The 7,811-nt window shown below is 33.8% G+C and overlaps 1 long non-coding RNA gene across 1 annotated transcript; it reads left to right on the top strand.

The window, feature by feature from the left end:
- Positions 1-209: 209 nt before the first annotated feature.
- Positions 210-1,989, top strand: LOC129319798 (uncharacterized). Its single transcript, XR_008595522.1, has 3 exons — positions 210-345; positions 431-519; positions 1,694-1,989. It is a non-coding gene; the product is annotated as an uncharacterized LOC129319798 (long non-coding RNA).
- Positions 1,990-7,811: the final 5,822 nt, after the last annotated feature.

The raw sequence follows: 7,811 nt of genomic DNA, 5'->3' as shown, positions 1-7,811 counted from the left end.
TTGACTCATATATGTATAATGATATTGTATTGAATGCTTCCCGTGCATAACACTCCTGCATACTTGGCTTTGCTTCTCTCACTCTTTCCTTTTCGTACTTGCCAACTGTCCTAGTTTCCTTTTCCTCATAAATTTGAACCGTCGAGATTAACTGTTAAAAATAAAAGCCATGTCTTTGTTCTCGCGCAAAACACCAAACACCCTGCACTCTTATTTCACTCGCTCTGTTCTGATAGAAGCAGAGCACCGAAACTCTGTCCCTCTTTGTTCCATTAGAATCAAAGTCTCTGTTGTTTTTAGATCTCCGGCGTCAAAGATCTGAAGCAATCCTTGGCCGACCCGCAGGTAAACTCTCCCTTCCCTGTATGCATGCTCAAATGTCACCGTGCAAATTATCATTTTCTGCTATGATTTCTCTTCTTACTTGCAGAAACTGATAGTTAAAAAGAACGCAGATCCATTCTTCTGATGTTTTTGCATTCGAATGTCTATTTCTCTATCTGAGCCTCAAGTAAAGTGGTAATCTCGCTCTACTCAGTCTTCCATTCTTTCTATCTCGTCGGTGCTCTGTCACCGTTATGTTCTTCCAGCCTTTCCATCTCTGCCCCCCCTTTTTTTATAGAAATCATATTGGTTGTTTAGATTGTTTGTTTCCATCTTCCAGTCTGAAGTTTTTTATGTTTCCACTATGCTCTGTTCTAGGTTTTTTTTGGGTTGGAATGTTTATTTCTCTTTCTGAGTCTCAAGTAAAGTGGTGATAATGCTGCTTAGTCTTCCATTCTTTTTACCCTGCTCTGTTTGTTTTTATTTTTTGTTTTTGGACTGGTTCTGCTGAACCGTGGCGAGGATGGGGCAAAACCGGTGCTTGATGGCCCGGGTCAGAGCAGCGGTCTGGGAACATTCCCTGCTCCGCTGCCGCCATTCATCGGACATCTTCGCTGCCCTGAGCGGGCGAGATTAACCCTGTTTGGATGAGAAGAAAACTACAAGAGAGAAAGAAAACTGAACAGTTTATCCCTCGTGGATGATAAAGTTACAGGGAAGACAAGGGGGAAGAAAAATAAGGCGTGGGCTACCACACTTTTTGGCCAAATTTTCTCTCCACACTTGATAGCCTCACTTCTCTCTCCCTGACAAAACCGCCACGTCACTTTTGCGTTGGGATCACATATTCACATGGAACAATCTCTTATTAGTTATTGCCTATCATTCATTTTATTTTTAAATTTTTAACTATTTTAATTATATCCATGTTGATTTTTAACCTATTATATTTTATTTTAAAAAATTATCGGTTTTGATATTTAAGTAGAAAAATATAAAAATATAATTTTTGGCCAAATAGTTTTATTTCAAAATATTTTGATGGATTTTTATATGATTTTTTCTCCTGTATGTTTTAATAGAACAATGACACAATATATCTAAATATTAGAGTATTATTGTCATTGTAATTTTTGCCAATTTTTTCTTATTTTCTTTTCTTTTAAGTTTTCTCTCTCGGAACGGAGTATAAGGGAACAGAGAGAAGTGGACGACAGGGGTGCTTGAACCATCACGGTCCTCATTCCGCTCCCCGTCTTCACTCCCTGCTCCGTAACGGAGTTATGGGCTTCCGATTCTGTTTTTTGCTGGATCTGTCACTTTTTTTTTTTTTTGGGGTAGCATCAGTCACTATTTGTTGTTAATGCAGGGATGAGTTCTTCAAATAATTCAGGGGGAAACAAGTTAATCGGAGATTATTTAGGTTATGGACGAATCTCTGGTTCAGACAACAACAACAACAACAACGGCAATGGAAATAATTCAAAGGGTTCATCTTCTTCATCAAAGGGAAGCACCAAGAAGCAGATAGGGCGCCTGATAGGCTATGGAAGGCAGAGGCCATCTCAACCCGAAAAGTAAACAATGCTTCTTGTTGTGTATTGTTTCTGTTTCTCTGTTTTTGTTTCGTTGTGTGTTTCCTGGTTTTATTTGGACTCGAGGCTTTATTTCATGAAGCATTGCTTATTGTTTTTGGTTTTGGTCTTGTATGCTTCGTAATGTGCTTTGAACAAGTTTCATCTTAATCAAGCAGTCGTGTTGTCCAAATCCCACGAACAGAAATATCTTCCTTAGCTTCTTAATTTATTGTTATATTTTAATTTCATTGATGAACAGCTCAAAATCTAGCAGTAGGAAATCAAAGGAAGAGCAGAGAGGACAGAGAGGAGGAAACTATAATTAGTCCTTCATAACTAAACTTATTCTAAATGCAAAAGTTTTAAATGAATCTCCAACCATTTCACACACACACACACACACACACACAGAGATTCCTACTATTTTTTTTTGCCATACAATTTTTTTATTACTCATACCAAGTTAAATTAATATATGCATTATACATATAATATCGGACATGTTGTAGACTTGTAATGTTGTATCTGACTGAGTTTCGGATGCACATATTTCCTTTTTGATTAAATAAAAAAAAATAGAGAGAAATGAGAAGAGGCAGAAGCAATGTACGAAAAAGCTGGAAAAAAAATGAGGAGGAAAAGAGAATAAAAGGGGGGATATATTTATAGTTATATATATGAACACACACAGAGAGAGAGAGAGAGAGAGAGAGAGAGAGAGAGAGAGGAGATCACCTAGGCTTTGACTTTTGAGTTTTAATCCACAAAATGGGTCTTCCATTCTAACACGAAGCTCATCTTATCTAAAACCAAAACAAAGTTTCTGCAACGCGTTGAAATTGCAAAGCTGCCCCAGACAAAGACGCGGCCTCAATTTCATAGAAAAAAATAATGGTGTTAGTTTTGAATTCAGACAGAAAACCACTAGAAATTTGTAGCATACTGTACGCAAAAATTGTAGTGATATATATATATATATATATATATATATATATATTAAATAAGAGTTCTTTGCATGGATAAGTATTATAAATAGAAAAACTATAATCTGGCAAAAAAAAATTATAATCTAAGCAGAGGTTAATTTTGATTAGATAACAAGAGGGAAAATATATACTTAATTATATTTATTTTGCAAGAGGTTAATATGATATAGAAGTAATATTATTTGGGAAAATGACAATCAAGTCCCAAAAGACCAATTTTATATCAGTTAAGTCCCAAGTAATTTTAAAAGACTAATAAAGTCCCATGCTGTTTTTCACAAATCAGGGTTCTGATAAAAAAGATAAAAATGCCCCTATAATTTTTGACTCAAGAAAGCTTTATTCTCTGCTGAGTTTGTTTGGCTGGTGTGTTTAGATATTTTTTTTTGCAAATCCCTGCATCTGAACAAAAAAGTTGACTCCATTAAGGTCCAATTTCTTGCAAAATGGCTCTCGTAAGGAAGAAGATAGAATACTTTTTTGCAACTGAACATGAAATATTTTTTTTTATTTCACGTCTCTAAAAATTTGGCATGAAGATTCGACATTTTGCAACTGAAAGTGTAAGAATTTATCATCGAGTGTCCATATTTTAAGATGGAACGTTCTCACTGTCTCACTGATGCAAAAATCACTTATGTCAAAAGTAACTTGTTTCTAAGTGATATATTATTACATTTTAATTTGGTAAGTTTACAAGTTCAAGAATTAAATAGTTCTTCGATCCAAAATTTCATGTACAAGTTGCAAATTATTCCTAATAAAGTTGTAAAATTTGGTGTCTCAGTTGCAAAATACTGGAACGTTGTCCTAAAAGAATAACTCTTGTAAAAATCTAATAGTTCTTCGATTCACAATTTCAAATACCAGTTGCAAATTGTTCCTAAGGAAGTTGCAAAACTTGGTGTCTCAGTTGCAAATTACTGGAACATTGTCCTAAAAGAATAACTCTTGTAAGAATTTAATAGTTACTCGGTCCAAAATATCGAGTACCAGCTGCAAATGCTTCCTAAGGAAGTTGCAAAATTTGGTGTCTCAGTTGTAAATTACTGGAACGTTGTCCTAAAAAATTTAACTTTTCTACGAATTTAATAGTTTTTCGATCCAAAATTTCGAGTATCAGTTGCAAATTATTCCTAAGAAAGTTACAAAATTGGGTGTTTCAGTTGCAAATTAATGAAATATTGTCCTAAAAGAATAACTCTTGTAAGAATTTAATAGTTCTTTGATCCAACATATCGACTACCAGATGCAAATTGTTCATAAGAAAGTTGCAAAATTTGGTGTCTAAGTTGCAAATTACTGAAAAATTGTCCTAAAAGATTTAACTTTTCTATGAATTTAATAGTTCTTCGATCCAAAATTTTGAGTACTAGTTGCAAACTATTCCTAAAGAACTTGCAAAATTTGGTGTCTCAGTTGTAAAATACTTAAATGTTATCCTAAAAGAATAACTCTTGTAAGAATTTAATAGTTCTTCAATCCAGAATTTCGTGTATAAGTTATAAATTATTTCCAAAGAAGTTCCAAAATTTAGTGTCTCAGTTGGAAATTACTAGAGTCATGTCGTAAAAGATTTAACTCTTGTAGGAACTTAATAGTTTTTCGATCCAAAATTTTGAGTACCAGTTGTAAAATTTTCCTAACGAAGTTGCAAAATTTGGTGTCTCAGTTGCAAATTACTGGAGCTTTGTCCTAGAATAATCACTTTTTTAAGAAATTCAGTAGTTACCCTACCTAAAATTTTGATAAACAGTTGCGACATTGGCTATATATAATTGATTTGGTTGCTTGTTCAGCTTGCTTGATAGTCACAAAGAGTGTTTTATATCACTTCACTTGTCCTAAAATAATAATGAAATTAGAAAATTCCATGATTCATTTGTTACATTGAATTGGATCACCATATGATTAAAGTAATATAAGTAACAGCCCAGCTATTTCAATTGGCAGGAAATACACGTTATATAGATAATTTTTGCCACTCGCATTGAATCATTGGCTTCTATAAGACCACTGAATTTTCCTTCATTTTTTTAGAAACTCTTTTTTGAAGTTGTCGTATCCAGACTTCTTTTTTGTTGTCCATAATTTCTTGGTGTCTCAGTTGCAAATTACTTTTTTCTGGTCTGCAACAAAAGCAAATGAAACAGATTCAGCCAAATGTTACACCCAAAAACACACCACATACATATACACCGACATGGAATAGTGAACATGTAGGGTAGCAGCTTTTAAAGGATTAATTAAAATTTTGGCAAATATGAGAAAGGAGAAAGGGGCTAATAGTGGTCATTTTCAAAAATATCAGGCCACTATGATTATAGATAAGCTAAACGTAAAGGACATGTATACGCAATGATTATAGTCCCAAGCCACATCATTACAAATATCATCCCAATTCAAATGTAAAGAATGCACATACCAAACACCACCTAAAAGATTCTTCATATTTCAATGTATCTCATCATAGTTTGGCTACTATAATCATAAATGGGTAGGGTACCAATGCACATATTATCTCTTGGTGTAACAAACTTAGAACCTCACATAAGAGGAAGCAAAACAAACATAGAAGATTGCCTAAAAGATATGAACAAGAACCGGGTCTTACAAAATGCTACTCAAATTGGAAACACCATAGTGATATGCCATATTCTGTTACAAAAATTAACACCTAAATAGAAGCATAAGCCTACACTTAAACAACTATTTGCATAACAACATTGCAAAGCTGATGAATTGACCAGTCTGCATCTTAATATAGACCTTTAAAGTTAATAAAACACAAAACAGCAGGATCAAATGCTAATTACCATTGGATAAAGTCACTCGCATTCACTATAATGAGTTCATAACACAAACTAGTTTAAAAATAGCACAAAATTACTATATGGCTAACTGACAAGCTTTTCTTCTATTTAAGAAGGCATATTATGTTGTTCTTACAAGAAATCCTAGAAGATGGAAAATGAGTAACTAATGGGGTATGATATTGATTATGTTAAACTTATTTATAGAGCTGCCATTACATCACAATTGTAGTGATAACAACTTCTGAATGACATGGAATGTAATTCACACTTCATGATTTGGAAGACATTTTATTAAATATTAAAATATTTTTATTTGATTCTGAATTTATGACAATATACTAATAAAGTAGATATGTATATATCTATGTATGTGTGCATGTATATGTATAACAGGCTAAAATCATATTCAACTTCTTCTAATTTGATAAGCATTTGTAGTCAAATTTCATGTAAAACACATGTCAAACACTTAATTTATCTCCATTTTGTGTATCCACAAAACTGATTGTCAACCAGAAACTACATAAAATAAGCAATAACTTATGGTCTCAGCAAGTAAATACGTTACTAGCCTTAGTTTCTGCCAATGACAGACAAAAGTAACAATAGGACTAATGGCAATTTTAAGCCTGCTTGAAATGTGCTTGAAAGGGATACAAAGTACTGATATTTATGGTTAGATAAAGTATAAGGCTGTACATGTACCCATCATCAGATTAAATGGTTCCCCTGTCATTCTTTTTTGCAATTTCACACATGTAAAAGTTGCTAACCTACTGCTCTATCATGGGATAGAACCCTTTACAAGATCCCTGCATCCTGTAGTTGCTTCTGTAACTTTGCTTTTTGCATTTAACTGTGATTGGCTCTTAAATATGATATAGAACCAAAGTCCATCAGCCAAATCAAATATCCCCAAGCTCAATTCCAATATAGAAAACACAGAAACTAAAAATTTTGCTGTTAAAAGATTCATACATACTTCTTCCAACTTAGAGAACTCATGTCCGAAGCCAGAGTATACAGGCAGCTTAAGGACAATCAGACAAAACATAAACAGTAATAGACGTAAAGGTTATGTGAAATCAATAAAAAACCATAACTTATGCAAGAAGACAGAAGCACACAAATGACATACTGACTTTCAAGAAAGGGCAAAGAGAAAACAGAGAAGAGACGAGGAGTAATATACAAAGATGACAAGATGAGAATAGACATAGATGAGAAGCAATGTACCGACAAATCAATCAAAACAGCTTGCATTGAGGAAGAGAAGCTTTCCTACGGTCAATCAATCGAAAGAGCTCATGCTAGGGCAGAGAAGCTTTCCTCTAATCAATCAATTAAAATAGCTCCTCGGTAAGGCAAAGAAGATCAGAAGAGAGCTCATCGTTAGGGCAAAGAAGAAAGCTCGTCGCACACATAGGAACTCATTAGCAAGGCAGAGAAGAAACCGAGCAGAGATGAGAGCTCGTCCTACAAAGGATCTCATTTCGGTAGAGAAGAAAACGAGCATTTAACAATTACTTGAGAAGAAGGGTGTTTCAGTCTTTTCTCGTGACACCAAAATACCACTTAAGGACTCTGGGACTTCATTAGCCTTTTAGAATTACTTGGGACTTAACTGGTATAAAATTAGTCTTTTGAGACTTAATTGTCATTTTCCCATATTATTTTTTCCTTTTTGGGCATTCGTCCTTGAGTTAGATTCCCTCTTGAATTGTAATCTGATTATGTTCACTTGCTTTTAGTCTTGCATTCCCTTCCTTCGCTTTTAGCTTTTTTTGGCCATTTTGAGGGTCTTGTTTATTTGTCATATTGGAGAATGCCAATAACACCAATTCCCATTACACATACACTACGCTTCTTAAATAAGACCCATGCTTTACAATAATTATTTCTAGCAGCGTTTATTTTAGTGTTATTATTAGTAGTGACATTATAAGGAGGCTATGAAATAAAAAATGAATAAAAAAATAGAAATGGACAATAATACGGAAATTATATGATTAAAATTAAAGCCGACTTGAGAGATTTTGGTATCCTATTCTCTGTAAAAGAACAAGGTAGTGAAATTCGAATTTAAATTCTCCCCATACTCTTCTTCA

This window comes from Prosopis cineraria, unplaced genomic scaffold, assembly GCF_029017545.1.
Source record: "Prosopis cineraria cultivar Desert tree isolate PC_DT_omini unplaced genomic scaffold, ASM2901754v1 PC9, whole genome shotgun sequence".
Lineage (NCBI taxonomy): Eukaryota > Viridiplantae > Streptophyta > Magnoliopsida > Fabales > Fabaceae > Prosopis > Prosopis cineraria.
Note: the sequence above shows the minus strand (reverse complement) of the source record. Positions and strands in the feature narration are given on the sequence as shown.